Raw genomic sequence first — 11,905 nt, 5'->3', positions numbered from 1 at the left:
TTACCTGATAATGTGTGCTAATTTACTTCAATACAGTGATAAACCTTTGAAAATCATGTGTCATGTTCATAAGAGATACTTCCACTCAGCTTTTCACTACTGGTTGCTAATTTCTAAATACGTAGGTGTCTTTATTTGAATTGTTAGGTCTGTAAATGGGCAGTTGTCAGGACTTGAAAAATAATTATTTTTTCCTTCTTTTTCTGTAGTATATTGCTGAAAGCTGATGCTGTCCATCCCTCTAGCAGCAAGGAGCTTGGTAGGAGATAGGTACAGATACCTTCCAGATCACCAAAGAATTTCCATTAGTGGGCCCTTAGCAAGGAACTGAAAACAGATGACTTTATCACTGGTGTGAGGTGGTAAAGGGGTAAAATAATACACAATAATTTCAGGTTAAGTGGGAGTCAGAGAGGGAACATGTACTGGTATGAGCCTGGGTTTTTTTGATTGTGTTTTAAAGGGAGGAACTTGATAACATTACAAGCTTTTGTGTGATTTATTGGCTGCCAAGTCATCCTAAATGGAAAGGATGAAATCCCTGGCTTCATGTTTCTCTTGTGTTTTGGGGAGCAAAATACATGTTGCAAGGCTCCTGCAAGGCCTTAGCTTGTACTGGAGACTGACAGAATTCCAACCACATAGTGCTGGAGATAAGTTACTCTAATCTCTTGCTCCTTCCTTGCTTAGCACAAGGATGAAGTGTCAGGTAGTTGAGCTCGGGGAGTTCAAGTCCTCATGCATGTGTTGCTTCCACTGGTGCTGCTGGAGTCAGGAGGGCTTCCCATAACAAAGTGCTGTGCTGGGAATTGTTTGTGGAGTAGGGCCCAGGGTCACCCAGAGAGTCAGAGGCTGTGCAGGAGTAGAACAGAGGAGCTCTTGGCACTGGGCTACGAATCTTACACAGCCAAGTGTGCTGCTGGCTCCACTGGATTGCTGCTATGGTCCCTTGGTATGTGCTTGAGTCCTAAAGAATGAGTCTGAGTGAGGTCAGACCCTTTGTTTGCTGCTTAAAATTGCTTTTCAGGAGACCACAAACTGCCTTGTGGTTTGGGGAATCTGAGTTCAACTCTCACTGTGTGTAAGGATAGGAGAAGGCTGTGGTTTTCATATCTCTTAATGGTATCATGTCACCATTAATATGGTAAGCATGTGCAAGCAGGGAGATAAGAATTAATCTGAAAAAAATCTGTTTGCAGAGTAGACTTCTCCAAAGTGCACTGTTGCACATGAATCTCTAAAGCTTCATAATAGGTAAGTAAAAGCTTTCCAGTTTCAAGGAGAACTGAATGCAGCAGTGAACATGATGATGATGAATCTCACCAAGTGGCTTTTTGCTGACTAGCAACAGACACATAAATACATGTAAAAGCATATTTGCTGGAGCAGGAAAATTGTTTTTACCATATCTCATGAGCTACTACCCCTCATGGGTTCTTTAGATGTAGTGTCTAATCAGACAAAACTCAGTGCAGCTACAAAGCACTGGCTTGTAAAAACAAGCTGAGCCCCCATTTAACCAAATTTGTGGCTACTTTGCTATTTTAACTAAAAATTTGTTAAATCACAGAACCCTGCATCGTTCAGCATTCCTCAAGATGTATGTCCTGGTTTGGAGAGTTACTCACCCTTTCTTTTAATGCGAACACACATTTGGCAGTCTGAAATATATCCTAATTGTGCAGCCATACTCTTTAATTGTCTGGTTTGGTTTTTGAGCTGACCTCTCTCAATGAAATGAGTAGTTCTGAGAGCACCAGAACTGGCAAAACCTGCCTTCTTGCAGATTCCTATCTCATGGTTGGCTGTAAACTTGGAATTAATTATTTTCCAGATATGGAGATGTTTGTGTTGTCTCCTGCTCCCTCTTGGGATATCTCTGATACCAAATAATGTCCAAGACGTTCTGCAGGGTGTGCTTTCCTTCCATCATGACCCTCAGAGGCATGTTCTATCTTAATGGTTCCTTACCTTCACAAAACTTGCAGAAATGTATTTTATCTTTTCAAATTCTGTGTGGTCAATCACTTCAATCAAGAGTTACTGAATAGCTGAGAAAGACGAAAGAACAGGAACTTTGATGAGGAAACAAGGCTAAAGCAATAGGCTGCACCTACAGAGCACTGCCTCTCAGCTCTGGATCTGTAAGGTATTATGTGTATTAAATACTACTCAGCACCTGGGTTGTCAAACTTCACTATTAATCAGAGGAATATCTATTACACTGGGCTGTCACTGACTGCTGTAATGTTCATTAGTGACAGAAAAAGAAGAAAGTAGCCAAATAAATTTTTTAACTGGGGAAGGAAATACTCTACATGAGTCAGCACACAGAAAAATAGAGTACTTTTTCTTTCAGGTGTTCCTCTGGGTGGGCTTCTTTTAATAGTAAAACAGGAACATCAGTGAAAGAGTAAATGGGAATTGCAGCAAAGAAGTCAAAGCAGAGGAAACAAGGATAATGCCTTTTATCTTCATGGAAGATTTTTTGAAAATGCACACGAGAATAGCTCTTTTAATAGAGGGAAGCTGTATAACTTACTGTCTTCAGTGTGTGTTGCGTTCTTTCCAAGGTACAGAGAATTTGTACAAGTTTGTATCATCTTCTTGGCTTCAGTTGCAAACCCATTTAGTTTTCTGTAAGTCAGAACCTTGCCAATTTGTAAGCTGCGGCTGAGAATTGCATGAATGCAGGATGCCCCTCAATGCCAGCAGCTTAGTGAGGAATCTGGGTAGTCCAGATGGAAACAATGGGAAACAGAAGCAGATAGAAGTCTTACAGACGTATAAAACCTCATCATTCCTTTCCATGTGTTATTTTCTGACTCATAATGCACCAAAATGAAAGGACATTCCATAGTATTTTGGGTTTGAGTATTGTGTACCTTAAGGACACCACAGCACTGGCTTCTTCCCATCTCTTTGCTGGTTTGAGGAATAGCTGGATAAAGATTAAACTGCCTCTTTTTCATTAAAAAATAGAGCAAAGACACACAAAAACCCCAAGTCCTGCAGACCTAGATGCAGCTGCCAATACTACATGTCAAAACATGACCTGCAGGGTTGTGAGAACATTTCTCTATTCTTCACAGCAAGACTATATGGATCATGGGTATAAAGGGTTGATACATGTTTGACGCCATGATCCAGCAGAGTATTTTGAATGCCTTCTATTCCAGGGCCTGATTATGATCTGCTTCTTGGGATTGTTTCTTTCCTCAGTGTAGTTTTCATTCTTTGCCCTGAGACACAAAGAGAAATGTGAAGGAAAAATCCATGTGGTCTGTCACAGCCAAAGCTCACGGCAAACAGTGTTTCCTTGGCTAAAACCTGCAAAGTGCCACACCTAGTGATAGTTGCCTGTGCCACTGAGGAAAATTATGCAGGTCTGGTGTTCCTACAGTACATTTTGTGAAATCAAGGTGGAGCAACTGCAAAGCTCTGGTAAGTTGTTTTACCTTGCAACACATTGGTATTGATATTAACATGGAGATCTGTGTAAGTTTCCAGTTTAAAAATAGAGCATTTCTTTGCAGGCCCAATGGATAATTTATTATGTTTTTCTTGACAAGAATATTACTTGGAGAAATAGCCTGGGAAAATGCTTCAGAATCTTTTCTGGATTATGTTTTTTTTTAAAGCCAGCAAGGATGAGCCTGCCAGACTTCTTTCTACTTAATCTGGATTGCTGTGCTACTTCCATATTTTTTATTGTACACATGTAGAGCATAAAATAGGATAAAAGGGTGATGTAATTTCTGCAGGCTGTCCAGAAAAAAAAAATCTGGAACATTAATTAGGTGAGAAAATAGGAAGGGAAACAAGAAGATAGAATTGCACATGGGGGCTAAAGGCCAGTTGGGACGGTATAGAGAACATGAAGATGATCTACAGAGGGATGAAACCTCCCCTCTAAATGCTGCTGTGTTATGCTTTTACACATGTCAGTGCAGCCACCACATTCCTTTGCCACAGGGGAAGATGTTTGGTAAGGTCTAGATAACAGGAATTTTTTGTTAACATCGTCTGGGTTTAAAGTATGCAGGAACTTTTTCTGTAAAAATCCTTTCAGGATTTCAGGAGTTCTTGCCACACTGGCAGAATCTGGGTAAAATTTATCTATGCTAGGACTTCATTATCAATTATCTTAACCAGGAAATTACAACACTTAAAATCCAAACTCACCATTTTTTGCTGCTTGTCAGCAGGTAGCAAACATGCAGCACATGTGTGTGTGCTTTTATTATATTCACATGCTGCTATATCTGAGTGCAAGGCATTTCCAGGAAATTAACAACTGCTGGGAAGGATTGTGGATACAAGAGACAGCTCAACTAACAGCCCAAACTGGCTGTTAGTCCATGAGAGGTGCTCAGTGCTGAGACTTACTGTCATAAATTGGAATTAAAAGCACACGAGCTTATGAGTCTGTGTGCAGGAGATAAAGACATTATTGCCATTTTGAGCAATTAAATTATTGACTCCTCCCTCTGCATCTCCTTCAGTTTTTGTGCTGCCAGTTTTGTACTTTTGCCAGCACAGTAGGAACACTACAGCTGGCAAAAGGACTGATAGCAAGGGTTTACTCTACATCCATTGTATTTGTGAATCATAAGCTATTAACAGTTTGGATTTAATTAAAGAAAAATGAAAAATCCAAGTTTAAATTGAGTGCAGATTGTGTAAGGATTTGTGCCATTTCAGCTAAGTTATTTTAAAGATCATTTTACCAAACCACCCAGGTGCATACACTGCTTTGGCCATAACACACATATGGAGTACATAGAGCTAAGGCCTGCCTGTTTGACTAAGCCTTAGTCAAACAAACAGTTCCATTAGAGCAAAGTCTCAGTGTTGCAGAATTGAGCTTTAATAGTCATTGCACAATGAAAAGTTCTCTCTTGTGTCAAAGCTGCTGGATCTTTAGCTGCTGTGACATTTGGTATGTAGGTTTAAAAACCAAACAGCTGCCCACAGTGAGCAGTGCAATGTTATATTTCAAGTTCTAAAGAAAAAGCTAGTGTTCAGAGGTGCTGAGCAGTTCTTTTTGATCTGAGTAGGACACCTGCATACTGTATTAAAGGTCTGAGATGGCAGAAATCCCTTTTCAAACTACTTTAAACCCAGAAAACCCTAGTATCTGTTTTCCCAGTTCCTCTTTTGCCCAAGTCTGTTTTGCCTGTGAATCAATAATGAAGACATTACTCTCTAACATCAGACATGTCACTTACCAGTTATACATGTATTTCTCAGACAACATGGGGATTTAGCTTTGGTTATATTTTATTTTCCTGGGTGAGAATTTACAAGAACGCAACAGCCCACCAAAAAAATGCTTTTTACTCACACCTGTTGGTTAAATTTGCCAGGCACTAAGTCGAGTAGGAACTTGTTAGTTTTCATTACAGCATTTGGAAAAAATTTCATCATCCACCAAGCAGAGCACAGCCTCTCCTCCAGCACCAGCACGCCTTGAGCTGGATTCTCCTCTGATGGATGTGTCCTTATCTTGCTTGCCCTCACACTGCAGATTGCTTTTATTGGTGATGAAAGGATGAAAAGAACCCAAGCTGAGCAACAAACACTGAGATGAGTGTGCAGCTATTAAAACTGTTCTACTGAGTGATGTTAATTACACTAAGTGTTACATTGATGTAACAATGTACAGTGATGTACATTGCTATACACCAGAAAGTACAAGTTGCATCTAAACCAAGGAAATGGTCCCAGTTTTGGTCAAGGTAAAAGAAATAAATGACAGTATTTCCAATTCAAGCAGTTGATGAGTTATTCCAAGTTATTATCACAAGAGGGATGAACTGTCTTACACTTAGGGCATATTAGAGAAGTCACTCATCTCAGGCAGTTGTCTTCCCTCAGTAGCAAAGTTTTTAAAATTTTCTTAGTTGTTTCCCACAGCCCTGCTTGCAAATGTACAAAAGAAATACCTACTTTAGTTTTTGCAAATATCCTATTGCGGTATAAACCTGTGCAAATGTCATTAACTTGATTTATCCTGTATGAAAAAGGAATAAAGTAAAATCCCTGCTTACTAATTTGTGTAGCATATAGTAATTACACATCTTTAGAGGGGCTCTTTTGAAATATATCTAAGTTTGGGAAGAAAAGTATGAAGCAAAGGGATGGAGTTTGTAGTATTCATGGACTCAATCCCATAAGAATATGCAAGCCCAGTGCCAAATGCCTCCACCCAAATACCCGGGACGTTACTAATTTGATAAGAGTCCTTTTCCTGTTTTTTACTAGCCTGTGCAGTTTCTCAAGCTATCTGTACTCTGTTCCCATGAAGAGCAATTTTAGTGGCACAGAACATGTCTGCAAAACAAAATGAAGGTGTAGTTGCAGCACAGGTAGGTGAAAGCACACAAGAATGGATGGTCAGAGCAGTAAACATGTGGAAAACAGGCTGGCAACCAGCCTGCACTAATAACTGGGTGAGTGTTTGGCATAAACTGCAGAGAACCTTTTGCTTGTGGCAGTAGATATCAGTAAAAATACATGCTGGGGCTTCAAATAATGTTGAATGGCTTGGAAAAACAGCTGGACTAGGTACTGAGCAGGATCCAGAGTCTTCTGTCTAGAAGAACAGATAAGTACAGTAAATGCAAATCAGAACTGTATTCTTCAGACAGGATATGTGCAAAGATTCACGCAGAAAATAGAAAATCTGGAACCACGTTTTTCCTCCTGCTGCTGTATCTGTCCAAGCAAATGTGCCTATTGTCTTTCTTCCTGACTTGTAGACACCTGCTGTGGAGGTGCTGGCACTTCAGAATGGCTGAATGCAGTTGCCTGGCCCACTTCTCTCACCAGTAAGTGTCAGGCTGTGAGAGTCCTCACAGCCACATCTTTGACTCACAGACTCTGGGGCCATGTTCATTTCATTAAGCTTTGTATTTTGGGGAGAAAGAGTGGAAGGAGAGGTAGTTATCACCCAGTTGTGAGGAGCTCTTTCTAGAGCAAGCCAGAAAGCTTTCCCAAGTGCTTGCACATGTAATTCTACCTTTGGGCATATGACCCTCGCAATACCTTGTTAATATGTTTAATCTTTCAGGTGTTTTACACCTTCCATGGCTCTTACTTTGTTTTGAAACAATGTGCTTGAGTCTGAAAAGATACAACTGGAAAATGAAACTCTCTGATGCTGTGTGGTGCCTCTGGCACTCTGAGCAGTACTGATGCACACCATCATTTTCCATGGTGTCTTGTACCTCTGCCCAGCAAGTGGGAGAAATGCTGGAGAGGGTAAAAAGGTTACACACGGCAGCTGAAGTCTAATGATAAATGTGAGTACATTCTTAGGCACAAAATTGTTCAGTCCTCTCTGTGCCGTTTTCTATCAGAAAGGATTGTTACCTGGAGAATAATTTCAGGAAAAACAGGAAAAAAAAATCTGCATCTTTTCTTTGGAGGGAGAGTGTATGTGTGGTGGTTTTCTTTTTTTACACTGATGTATTTCACAAATGTTCCTCCACTACATACTTTCAGCTGATGAAAATTATTTTTCCTCTGGGTCCAAAAAAGGTTTGAGTAGACCCTGAATTAAAACTATGAGAAAATCACCACAGCAAAACTGGAATTTTAAAACTAATGTTTTTGCAAAGAATAAAAATAAGTGTGTGTGCCCTTTGGCTGATCTATAACCACAGCATGGTCTTTTCAGCATTCCTTTTCTTAACATGCAAAATATTTTCCGAACTCCCATCCTGTTTTTTTAGGAACTGTGTCAGACTGCATGCAGCTTCTGAAACTAAGGCAGTAACAGTGTGGCACTATAAAACTTGCATATTCTATTTCATTGAAAGTATATAATGCCCAGATGATACATCCTGAATACACAGGAAAATGAAGTGAATTAAGCAGAGCTGTTAATAAACGTGTTGATCTCACTGTGTGAAGACCCACTGCTTTTAATCCTGATCTTTCTCTTGGTTCTGTTGTAAGATACCTTACATGCTTAAAGAGCTCCTGACTAATGTTTCTTAACTGACCTATGACCTTATGGAAAAGACCCAAACAACTCGGAGAAGATTTAAATGTCAAACTCGAGCTGTGAGTGTGCCCTTATTTCTGTACCTTTAGGGGAGTCATGCCTGGCCTTGTGGCTGGCTCTGACCGTCCTAGCATAGAATGTTACAGGTGCAGGTTGGTAGTGCAGCTCTGCTACTGCAGAAATCATGCTGCTCTTACCTTACTTGATAAATAATAATACTCTGAGGACTGCTATACTGACCAAGACCAAACAAAAAAATGTCTGTGGGTGAGGAGACTGTAATAACTGAGTTCAGGAACTCTGTGACAACCAGGGAAGCTCCCACAGCAGTGGAACCACTCCCTTTGCTAGCAGCTGGTTAAATGGGTGAGGGTTTTTACTGCCATCTACTGTGCAAATGCTTCAAGCCAGAGGGAAATAAAAATTCTGTCTCTTGGTTCTCAGATAAATGAAATTGCTTCTGAAAAGACAGAGTAAACAGAGCTTGATTTCTCTCTAAGTCTAATATTCCCTTTATTTATCTTCTTTTCTAATTCAGAAATAATTTGGGTATTTCATTTCCTTCCTGTGCTGAGAGTAGAAACATCAGGCTTGATCAAGGTAATTGTTATCCCTTCACTCTTTGCATTTTCCATCAACATAAATTTTCCACATATGTATACATAGATAATATTTTTTAATCGCTGGTTTTCTATTTTTCTTCATTTTATCTAATACAAATATAAATTACAGTCCTTTTTGACAACTTTAGCTCTTGTCTGTTAATTGTATTCCATTAGATTCAACACTTTTAGGTCCAGAAATCTTTACAGAAGTTAGTCTTTAATTATTGGAATCCAGTTGGAATAATGGGAATCCATTGGATTAATGGATCATTTCATTGTTTCACAATAAATCCAAAAAAGAAATTGAATTAACTTCCTTACACTACTACCTCCTTCATTTTTAAGAGCCCTTTCCAACACATTCATCCTACAAGCTTCAGTCTGGGTCTGTGGCAGTTACAAATGGTATTTAATAATCTGAAAAAGCAGAGATGGGCTCATGATTTCAGGTCTGACCAGTACTTCATCAGGGGAATACTAATACTAATCACTTGTTTCCTATCTTTCAAACCTTACATGTTGTTTGTTAAAAACATTACCCATTTTTTTTCAATGGAGGAGTTACATTTAGGGGTGTGTCACTGCAGAGTTTGTCAGTGAACTAGAAAAGCAAATTAAATCATCATAGCAAAAAATAATGTGATCAAAGTCCAGACCTACAAGCAGGAACAGCCATAATAACATATGTTATTATTGCTGAGACATCAGGATCCACAAAAGCATTTGCTGAAATGGAGGAGGACTGATGGAAGTGATGAAAGTGATGAAGTTGTTTTCAAAATTCCTGATTTTTTTTTTTTTTACCCCAAGAGTTATGTTTTAGGAAATGTTGATGAAGCCTCACAGTTTGCAAATGCCTGATGTTTCCACAAAGTGGTGACCATCAGCAGCAGAGTGAGCATATTGTACCTTTTGCTGGTGGGCTACAGCACTGCAGAACAGCACAAAAGCTGCTGCCCACCTTCCTGTGGTTCCCCAGCTCGCATCATCACAGTGTTATGAAAAAGCCAGTGAATGCTGTGGCAAACAACTGAAGAGCAAGATAACTGGGAAGATATACCAGCACTTCGTTTGAAGATCTTGTATTATTGAGCATTTGGTGTTTGTCTTAGAGATTAAGGGATGTTTAGAGATTAAGGGTGTTTGTCTTAAGGGATTCTTGATGGTGAGACTCCAGAACTGGGCTCAAGTGGAGGTGAGTGAGCACAGCCCTGCCTTGCTGAGACACCCATTGTCTCACACCATTCTTTTTCATCTGAATAAGGCATATCTCAACACAAATCCAGCAAGTATAGTCTGGTAAGGAGGCAGAGCAGGGGAAAATTCAGCTGGTTTAGTACTAAACCAACCATGTGGAGACTTTTCCACCATGCCAGAGGGGTCTCTAGATTGACTTTTCTGGTTATGTTACATAAAGAAGATGTATTACAGCTGAGACTTTGTGCCTCTACTTCTGAGTCACTGATGGACAAGAATGGAAGAAAAACATTGTCTTTTTTTGTTAAATTAGAATTGGATCAGCCTTGTGGGTGCTGTCCTCCTCATTGCTATCAGTAGAAAAAGAGTAGAAAATCCTCAAAACATTGTAAACCTGATACCTCAATTCAAAGTTAGTAAACCCAGCAGTTTAGAGGAAGATAAAACAGATAACAATAGGCCAGGTTGTGCTACTGGACTTAACACAAAGCTCTTCATTAAGGCAATCAGAACAATGGCAATCTCTGTTTCTGGCCCATTCCAAAGTGTGATGTCAAAGAGTGTTCATGCCAAGCAGGTTAATGTAGGAATGCAGAGAATCCTGCTGCAAAAATGCTTCCAGAAAAAGTTTAGCACTGTGAAAATGAGTTACAAGAAAGTAAATACATCATCTTGTACCAGTTGTGTATGAAGTTGTACTGTGATAAGCAATGGAGTTTTATTGAGAAAATACTAATGAGCAATAAATGCCTGCAGTGGAAAGGGTAGCATCTGGTCTGCATTTGACTTCACACATGAAAGCTATTTGGCCTGACTTTCTGCCAAATCCTGCCATTTTTGAGATCACTGGACATGAAGATTGAAATCCCTAGGTTAGCATCTCAAAGAAGTGAGCCATACTTGTAAGCAGAAGTGGGGAGTCTGTCCTTCTAGAACTCTCCGTATGCCATCTGTGCCATCCACACTTTTCTAGGCTGAAACCTGACACTACAGCAGTGCTGGAAGATAAAGCTACTGTAAGTAATTCCTGACAAACCTAGTTCAGATACGGTCATCTTACAGTTAAGAGGTTTTATCTGGGTGTTAGCCCAGCTTGCTGTACTTCAGCCTGGCATATATTTAGCAGCAGGTTTTTTTGGTTTTTTTTTTTCACTTGATTCTGCAAACATTTGCTGGGGAGTGCAGAGTTAAGAAATTATTTTTTGGCTTAAAGTATTCTACACCTTCTCTACCTTTTTCTTATGCATCAGAGCAATGAAACTGTTGGTTAATACCAGGTTATTCTGTCAGAGTCACGTTGGTGCTGGTAGGAGTTACAACTTCACCTCCATCAGGAGGAAGAGTGGTGCTGAGCCTGCTGGGGTTCTACTCAAAAACCTTTATTTTGAAATAATAAGTCTTTGGGGAGGATTGCCAGGGATTTGGCTCATTTGGCCAAATACCACCTGTAACTGCACGTGGACACAGCTGATGGCTTTTAGTGGTTAACTAAAGGAACCAGCTCTAAGTCCCGTGTACTTGGTGCTGGTGAGGCCACCTCTCAAGTGCCACTTCTGTGCCCTTCAAGACAAGAAGACACTGAGGTGCTGCAGTGGGTCCTAAGAAGGACAATGGAGATGGGGAAAGGTCTGGAGCACAAGTCTGATGAGATGAGGGAGCTGGGGGTGTTTAGTCTGGAGAAAAGGAGATTCTGGGGAGACCTTATTGCCCTCTAGAACTCCCTACTCCAGGAGGGTGCAGCCGGGTGGGGGTCAGACTTTACCCCCACACAAGTGACAGGATGAGAGGACACAGTCTTAAGCTATGCCAGGGGAGGTTTAGGCTCGGCACTAGGAAGAATTTTTTCACTGAAAGAGTAAAATTGGAATGGGCTGACCAGGAAGGTGTTGGGAGTCACCGACCCTGGAGATGTTCAAAGAAAGAGTGGACGCTGCGCTTGGTGCTGTAGTCCAGTTGATAAGGTGGTGTTCGGTCACAGGCTGGACTCGCTGATCTCAGAGGTCTTTTCCAACCTCATCGTTCCTGTGATTCCGTTCGTCGCCCTGGCCGGCCAGTCGTGCCGAGCCCCGGGGAAGCGGCCCGAGTGCCG

This window comes from Vidua chalybeata, chromosome 13, assembly GCF_026979565.1.
Source record: "Vidua chalybeata isolate OUT-0048 chromosome 13, bVidCha1 merged haplotype, whole genome shotgun sequence".
Classification (NCBI taxonomy): Eukaryota; Metazoa; Chordata; class Aves; order Passeriformes; family Viduidae; genus Vidua; species Vidua chalybeata.
Note: the sequence above shows the minus strand (reverse complement) of the source record.